Below are 8986 nucleotides of genomic sequence, written 5' to 3'. Positions count from 1 at the left end.
ACTAATGACTAATGTGGTAATTTAAAAGTTAGGGGAAGTTAAGGGTTTTCGTAGAGAGAGAGAAGGGCCTGAGAGAGAGGGTTTAGGGGTTGGTTTCTAGTAGTTTAGGGGAATTTCAATTTGGGAATTGGGAATTAGGGTTTTGGGTCGAGAGAAGGGGCAGAGAGGGAGAGAGAGAGGGAGCGGAACAGTGCTTTGACATTGGGATTTGAATTGTGACCAACCGGGTAGAGAAGGTCATCACGTTGCTTGGAAACCGGAAGCAAAAGGTCACTGTGGGGCGAGAAACCGGAAGCAACATGTCATGTGGTTAACGCATGGATGCGTTAACGCACCGAAGGTGACCTCTTGTTTTCCAGTCGAGTATATGAACAAATATTTCATATAGAAACAGTTAGATTTAGCCCTGTTCTCTTCAACTTCAATCCTTGTGCGCTTTATGTTAACCAGATTGTGACATATATCAACACCAAAGTCAGAAAGTATCAAACTACGGCCTAATTACAATGTTACATGAGATATGAATTGTACTGAATGACACATTATTGCGTGCCACCACGACCACCCAAATCAACTGTAGCTTTAGCAGCTTGGTTTAGAGCAAAAGGGATCCTTTAGAAAAGTAGCTGCTGTTTACCACAACGTTTGCAGCTTCTGCGGCTTTCCTTCCAGTCTTTGATATCGCGGATTTGTGGAGCTCTGATACATGGTACCGCTCATCCACAGATTTAACAGCTTCTACACCTGCACAGAACTTATCAGTGAGACCAAGTCTCTCACTCAGCTCAGCTCAGCAACCCTGGCTGCTGCAGTCGCTGAATATTGATGAGACTCGTCAAATGATTTCGCCTGGGCTAATGCATCTTTTCCCAGCACATATCCCTTGGATAACATGGTCATGACTACTTCCTGAGCGACAGACACCACTTCTCCAGCACTAGGAACATTTTGGCTTGTTGGTGGCTGCAGATACATAAGCATGCATTACAATTTGCAGTTACAATAATCACATCTGTTTTGTGTGCGCAAATATGCAACCAACAAGAAACTACATTATTTTAGCAGATGAAAGATAGAAAAGATGCATACAGTTGAATGAGTTCCTTCATCATCCCTTGACCAATATTGTAGACATGCTGTGCAGATTGACCAGGATGTGGAAGGCCATGCTTGAATGCCATCATGCTCAATATATTACCATCTCACTCGCTTATCATTCAAAGAGCTCAACAGTAACTTGCCTAGGAGATGGTCGCAGACCTATATTTGTTCTCTTTCGTGTAGAGAGAGAGAGAGTCGTTCTACAGAGAGAGAGAGAGAGAGAGAGAGTTGGAGGCAGATGGAGAATAAGGGAAAGATTATAGAGTTAAGGTGGGTTGAAGGTTATTAGGTGATTAGAAAAAAATACCTTTTACAATTTGAATTTAATATGTTTCCGTAACGGAGCCAACGTCCCCCGTTAGCCCCAGATACCGATCTTATGTCGGAGTCAAAAGGTGGGATACCGTTTTGAAGTTTTTGAAAGGTGGGATACCAAAGTTTTGCTTTGTTAAAAGGTCAGATACGGTTTGGACTTTTTTTCCTTAGGAAAAATATCACTTAATTTATAACACATAAAATGATAATGACAAAACCGTACTTTCGCACGCGCGCAAGCGCGTTGATGAAAGCTAGTTCTTCACTATACGAGGACTCATAAGGCTAGAAGAGATACATGTGTTAGCTTTTACTTAGTTTGGCCGTTTGGATATTGTTTCTTAAGACATAATGTTACTTTATTGGAAAGATTGTTTCGTTCTGTTATTATTGCCTGTTCATTAGCACACCCATTTTGAAAAGATTTGCGTTATGAGGCATGATTCCATTTTAATGTGTTAATGGCCTCAATACTCATCTCATAATAGGGTCCTTAATGTTTTGCATATTCTGTTCTTCTCAACCAGGGTTAGATCCACAGTTCTGCTCACGATCATCTTCTAGTGTATATAAATGCTAGCTAGCCATACGTGCTTTTTAGTCATAATTGTCACATCCCGACCCTTAAATTTTTACCTTATTTACTAGCTTGGGTATAATAAAAATTTTACCGTCTCCGTCATTGAGGTTATAATTTAATTGGTCCCTAGAGGGGTTTGGGGGACGGTTATTTGCAGAGAATTATTCGTAGGAGAAAAATGTGACAACGGTAAAAATGGTAAATTTTAGCTATTAAAAGGTAATTTTTAATAGGGTATTTTATTTTGGGGTGTAAATTTTAGAGTTGGGTTTTGGTGTATAAGGGTGTTGGCCGGTTTGGGGTTAGAGGCCCAAACCCATTTCTCTCTTCCCTCTTTTCCTTCCCGGTCCTCTCTCTCCCCGAGTCCTCTCGCTACCGCACCGGTCCTGTTCGGTCGGCCTCCAACCCAGCTTCCATTCTAGGCTGTGACAGCCCCCCTAGCGCCGCCGTGAGAGAGGAACGACGCCTGGAACCTCCGGCTGTCCAAAGCTCTCCTTCGCCGGAACTCCCTCCTCCGGCCACCAATCCGGGCAAGCCTTGTACTGTTTGGTAGGTCTCCAACCTAGCTGCCTTGCCCTAAAAGGACTCACTCTGGTTCGCTTCAGGTAAGGAGAAATTCGAGGTGGAAGGTCTAGGGCTTTTAGGATGTTTTCGTTCGATTAGCATAGCTAGGCTTGGATTTTGGGTTTGTGCTAGTTAGGAAAGTTGTAGAGCATGATGAGAGGATTATTCTGTCAAAATTTCATAGGCATTGGAGGTCGCCGGAATCGGCCTTCGGCCGCCGCTGTTTGGAAGTTTTGTATAGTTTTAAATGTGGAATATTAAGGGGAGTATATTGATGTGAATTATAGAATTTTCGGATGAGTTTTGGATGGGTTTGTGAATTTCCGAAGTTTGGTATTTTTGGCGGTTTGTGAATTTCCGAAGTTTGGTATTTTTGGCCTCGTAGCCTTGTATGAATTTCTATTTTTCTAATTTGTTCATAGGATTCATACAAGCAGTCTGACGAGTGTAAATACATACGCCTATATGTTTATATATAGTTTAGCCTGAGAGACTCCATTTTATTTGAGTTGGTGACTAGTCGGAGCTAGTCGTGAAATTGCCAGTTTATAAGTTGAGCGCTTTTGAGCTGTCGCATGTAGTGTATTTTTCTTTGGAAATTAAAATGGGAATGCATAAGTATTTTTAATAATTTATTTTTGTCCACTCACTCTAACGTTATTAAATGTTTACCCATGGGCCCTTCATTTTAAAATGCCCAGTCTGCAGAGTACAGATTGGATCTAGTAGGAGGCGAGGGATAGTCACCCGCAATTCCACCACTTTTCATCCGTAGGTTATCTGTTTAATCTACCTGTGTTTTCTTACTTCCGCTAGTGTCTAGTAGCTCTGAATACTTGGGTTTAATGTATATTATTTTTCGGTTGTGGGCGAAGGCTTGTTGACATTTTAGAATATTTGACGGAGGATTTATGTTATTTTTTGGATAATTATGTGTTGTTTTGGAAGATGATTTTATTATTGGTGGTGATTGTGTAGGGGAGCACGTAGGCTCCAGAAGTTAAGGGTGGATTGAAAATTTTAGAAGTGTTTACAGGTTTTCTTTAGAAAGGGTTGTCCATTTTTCAAGGGAGGTTATGCCGATTTTTCGGTAATATCTTCCTTGGAAGTGGTCCCCACAGGATTTACTCCGGGTTTTAGGTTAAAATTCGAGGTGGGTCAATAATGGTGTAGCAATTAGCCGCCATTATGGTGTGACGTGAGCGTGGGATGCAAGCGTCATATCCCTATATGAAAGTAGGAATTCATATAGGGGATATGTACGTATATACACCCGTCTTTTCCGCCATAATGATGTAGCGTTTGAAATTCCATTATGGTGTGACGTGAGCGTTGGACGCAAGCGTTGTAGCCTTGTATGAATTTCTATTTTTCTTAACAATTCATAAAAAGAGTATGACCAGTGTAAATACATACATGTATATAGGCCTTCTCGGCTACGGACGTCCGCACCGAAGGTTTCGGTGTGGATTTCCATTTTTGCACCACTTTTCAATCGAATTTCCTCAAACTTTCTTCAAGACATATCTAGATTATCTTGTGTAGATCATCTCTGCAAAATTTCAGCTAATTTGGTGATCGTTAAGGCCCTCAAAATCGAAAAAAATAGGAGATGATGAACTGGACACAATTTAGTCCGTTAGATTTGTTTTCGATTTGAGGGCCTTAACGATCACCAAATTGGCTGAAATTTTGCAGAGATGATCTACACAAGATGATTTAGATATGTCTAGAAGGAAGTTTGAAGAAATTCGATCGGGAAGTGGTGCAAAAATGGAAATCCGCACCAAAACTTTGGTGCGGATGTCCACACCTGAGAATTCCTGTATATATATATATATACATACCTTTTCAGATATGGACCTCCGTATTTATTCAAAATGTACGGATTTCCTTAATTGACATACTTTTCGATCATATTTTCTCATTTCAACCATTAATCTTTTAGGTATATATGAGTAGATTATCTTTACAAAATTTTAGTCAAATTGATAATCATTAAGGTATTCAAATTTGTGAATTACACGAACGGTTCCTATTGAACAAATTTGGTTCGTTCATTGTAATCATATAGTTTCGATACCTTAACGATTATCAATTTGGCTGAAAATTTGTAGAGATGATCTACTCATATATACCTATAATGTGAATGGTTAAGATGAGAAAATATGATCTAAAAGTGGGTCAATTAAGAAAATCCGTACCTTTTGAATAAATACGGATATTTGGACCTGATAATATCTCTCTCTCTCTCTCTCTCTCTCTCTATATATATATATATATATATATGAGCCTAGGAGGCTCTTTATTATAAAGTATGGGAGACTAGCAAGGCTAGTCACGTTTTTGTCAATTTTTAAGTTAAAAGCTTTCGAGCTTGTCACATGTATCTTAGCTTCTCTATAGAAATTAAATCAAGAAAGCATAAAGACTTGTTTCTTTTAAACTTTATTTTTGTCCACTCACTCTAACGTTTTCAAATGTTTTCCCCTGGGCCCTTCAGTTTTAATTGCCCAGTTTGCAGGTTAGCATAGATGAGGTTGGGCGTACATGGAGAGGCATAGTCAATAGTATAGCTTCCGCTCATTTAAATAGTTAGACACTTTTCTTCAATATTAGAATTGCTCTAAAACCATGGAAATGTTAGGTGTGAATCACCCCAAGTTTATTATTTAAAGATTTTGGGAGGTGCTGTGAATTTTGGGGAGCACAAACTAGGAGTATAAGGTTGGATTTGAATTTTTAGAAATGTTTACAGGTGTTTTATCTAGCAAGGGTTGTCCATTTTCAAGAGAGGTTATACCGAACTTTCGGTAGAATTTTATTTAGAGGTGGTCCCCGTAAGGTTTACTTCGGATTTCAGGGTGAAATTCTAGGTGGGTCCTGACAACATTGGTTACGGTTGAGGAAAATTCAAAAGTTTGAGAGGTAAACTGATGAAATTGAAAGTACAGGGATTAACATGAACTTACTCCCAAACCTTATGGGGTAAACTGAATTTAATTCTATATTATTCATTCTTCTGCAACTTTAACCATTTTCTTTCCAGTGTTGTGACCACGAAAAAGTGCAATGAAAGCGGAAGGAAAACTCTCCACACCATCTGAGATGTCTTCAAGTGCATGCAATTTCCCTGTACGAAGATGATCAGTTGTGGTGGAAAGGAAATCTTGAAACACACTCATATGATCGGCTGCTAGAAACCCTTGGATTTTGATTCTCTTGTACACGACATCTAGCATATTCGGTGCAGCTCGCTTTGAAGCATCAGTGTACTCGGAGATCACGCCGCAGACAGCAACCCTACCAAAGCTGTTCATGTTAACAACCGCAGCCTCTAGCATTTCAGCCCCCACATTGTCAAAGTAGATGTCAATCCCATCAGGGAAGTACCTGCATGTATATCAAACATAAGTCATATACAATTCGCAGTGTGTTATACACTTGCATGTGCTTGAACTCAAAGAAGTACTAGTTTGCCTTAACCTTGGGAATCAAATGTTCGAGTGATTTACCTAAAGAGAGCTGACTTCAAATCAGGCTCTTCCTTGTAGTTGAATGCATCATCAAATCCAAGCTTTTCCTTAAGCAATGCTACCTAGATATATTAAGGCTAACTTAAGCTTCAGTATTTCACCTTACACTAATGTACATCCTGAAAACTTATGTGAAGTTACCTTTTCTTTGCTTCCTGCACATCCCACAACATAGCAACCGAAAAGCTTTGCATATTGTCCGACCAAATTCCCAATCGATCCAGAAGCTGCAGAGACGAAAACTTTTTCCCCCTTCTTCGGTTTGCATACTTCGAAAAATCCACTATATGCTGTAAGTCCACTAAAACCTACAACAGCAAAATAAGCACATTAATTGATACTTTTTTTTAATTAAAAACAGGTACTTATTTGAGTTCAAGCACATGAAATTGTGGCATTAAAAGTGGTTATATACCTAGATCCAACTTGGTAAGACAGTGGGAATCCCATAGGATCAAATTTCCTCAACATGTATTTTCCTCCTTTTAGCAAACTGTACTCTCCCCAAGTGATGAGACCCACAACCAAGTCATCCTTCTCAAACTCAGGGTTCCCAGAAGCCACAACTTTTGCAACACCGTAAGCATCAATATCCTGTGATCACAAAAACAAATTACACCAATCTGTAACAGAAGAATTTCTATCATTCAAGTAATGCTTTGTATAGCTGCTAGCTTACTTCACCGGGACTGACGGCAGAAGCAAAACCAATAGCTTTCTGGGATGAACTCTGACTTTTCATGCGGTTTAGCTAGTAAGGGTCGATTGACACATACAGATTCTTCACGATGATGTCATTAGAACCGGGATCAAGTGACAACGAAAGGGCTGAGGTTTTGAGCTCGAAATCTGACTCTTTGGGCTCTCCATCTACCTGAGTCTTTATGGTGATGTACCTATTGGTTACCTCCATTTTAAGGTACTAGCTATCTCCTTGTGACCAACTCTTTGTGAAAGCAAGGCACAATGAAACAAGGTATATATGCAGAAGTACTAGCCGAACAAGGACAGGATATAAATAGCCTCCATCATCATTATCCTCCTCAGAAAAAGTTAAAAGCCGAACATTTTTGTTGTTCGTGCAATATATATCTGCCGATCATGGCTCATTATCCTTAAACCAATATTTTATACCTTACAACCACCAAAGATTAGAAAGGGTTTATCAAAGTCTCAGCTAATTATAATGTTGCTGGAAAGGCCTAACAATGAATAAAGCACAAAGGAAAATGACAGACACAACGAATCACATGTTCATAAGAACCCACAAAAATATAGGATTCATTTGAGAATAGGCCAAAACCAATATAAAAGTTCAGAAAATTGAAAGTAAAGTACAGAAATCGATCAATTGGAGATATAACATTCATATAAAATGCTTCATTGACCAAAAACAAAAGAGAAAGATGTTTACGGTCGAGCCTGTAAGCTAGTGTGAAGCAGAGGACAACCATCTATCAAAGCCGGTCCTGAGGTTCTTGATGCCCATCTAGAAATATAAATTTTCGATTATTACTGTCATAGCATTTAACCTCCAGTAACATATTTGACCCATATCTGACAAGAGTAAAAATGTAAAACGGAGGCAAGAAGCTAGGGCGATGGAGAAGCGGCTAGTTACTACCAGAAAAAACAAAGCAAAAGAGAAGGTTCCCCCATCTTCCCGTATTAAGCCCTGGGCTGCGCATCTATTATTAGATGCCGACGCTTACAACTATCATTTTTGCTTCTTTCTTTCGGAGACGTCTAGAATGTACCCAGAGGGTGCTGCACCCAGATGTTTGTCCACGTGTCGATGAGACAGAGGCCACACCTGAGTTATCTGATACGTATAGGGTTGGGGTAAATACGGGGTTAATATTTAGGGGTTAAGGTAAATACGGGGTAAGAGAATGTGGGTAAATACACAGATGTATTTTGGTTTGGATAAGATTTTATTTCTTCAGCAAACCCATATCTCTCTCCAAAAGAAAAAAATAGTAGGAGGTCGTTGGCTTTTAGTAAAATCATGGCCAGTCATGTTCACCGCCATAATCATGGCTTTTAGCAGAGGACGCGGTGTCTATCCTTATCGTTGATGTGGGGGTGGCTAGAATGCTGGATCGATCGAGCATAGAAGAGTAGCAGGTCGAAACTGTCGTAGAAAGAACCAAAAAGATGTTACTTGGATTTGGATCTGTTAGGCTGAAGAGTGGTTGGCCACCGATTTGATTGGTTCGTGGAGGCCTCGGCGGCAGACTCGCGGGATCACTTGGTGGTCTCGGAGACTGAGTCAGAGATTCAACGGAGGCGGAGGAGGCTACGAAAATCTTGGCTCCCTTCTACGGGTCTTCCATTGTTTCATGAAACTTTCATCTCTTCGTATATAAATTTTGTTGATTTGGCGATTTCTACTTGGCTGCTAGCCTGCTACTCTGGTTCTAAAGGATTGGCACTTTGGCAGAGAAAGAACGATAGGCAGCCTATCATAGGCTGTGAAGCTATGAAATCTCTTAGTATTGCTATGTTTATTTTAGATATTAGAAGGTCAATTCGCTAAATAATAATTGTGGCATAGTGGTAAAGCCACGTATCTATTATCTTGGCAAGAGGTGTTCGAAACACCTGGACGACACTAGGTTAGAAATTTTTTAATTTTTTCACTATTCTTTTCAACTTTTTGAAAAAAATTATCATATTTTCTTTTAGTTTAGTTTTTAATTTTTTTTTTTTTTTTTTTTATATAATGAACGAGTAGAATACTTTTTTTTGTTGGAAAATAATCATTATTATGAGAGGTTAACCTCACAAGTAATATACAATAAATATAAGTATTGTAGTAGACCCAAGTGGTTTTTCTACAAGCATGATGTCAAAAGCGCAATCCTACAAAACTCAAGGTGCGCTCACT

The 8986-nt window shown here is 39.4% G+C and overlaps 2 pseudogenes across 1 annotated transcript; both read right to left on the bottom strand.

The window, feature by feature from the left end:
* Positions 1 to 1168, bottom strand: part of LOC101306108 — a 4616-nt pseudogene extending 3448 nt beyond the window's left edge.
* Positions 1169 to 5574: 4406 nt separating this feature from the next.
* On the bottom strand, positions 5575 to 7426 carry LOC101305817 (annotated as a pseudogene). The gene is made up of 5 exons (XR_185498.1): positions 6776 to 7426; positions 6518 to 6690; positions 6238 to 6412; positions 6076 to 6158; positions 5575 to 5953 (listed from the first exon to the last, which is right to left on the bottom strand). The product of XR_185498.1 is annotated as an NADP-dependent alkenal double bond reductase P1-like (transcript).
* Positions 7427 to 8986: the final 1560 nt, after the last annotated feature.

The sequence above is a fragment of the Fragaria vesca genome, unplaced genomic scaffold, assembly GCF_000184155.1.
Source record: "Fragaria vesca subsp. vesca unplaced genomic scaffold, FraVesHawaii_1.0 scf0513090, whole genome shotgun sequence".
In the NCBI taxonomy this organism is placed as follows: domain Eukaryota; kingdom Viridiplantae; phylum Streptophyta; class Magnoliopsida; order Rosales; family Rosaceae; genus Fragaria; species Fragaria vesca.
This window is presented reverse-complemented; position numbering and strand designations above follow the sequence as displayed.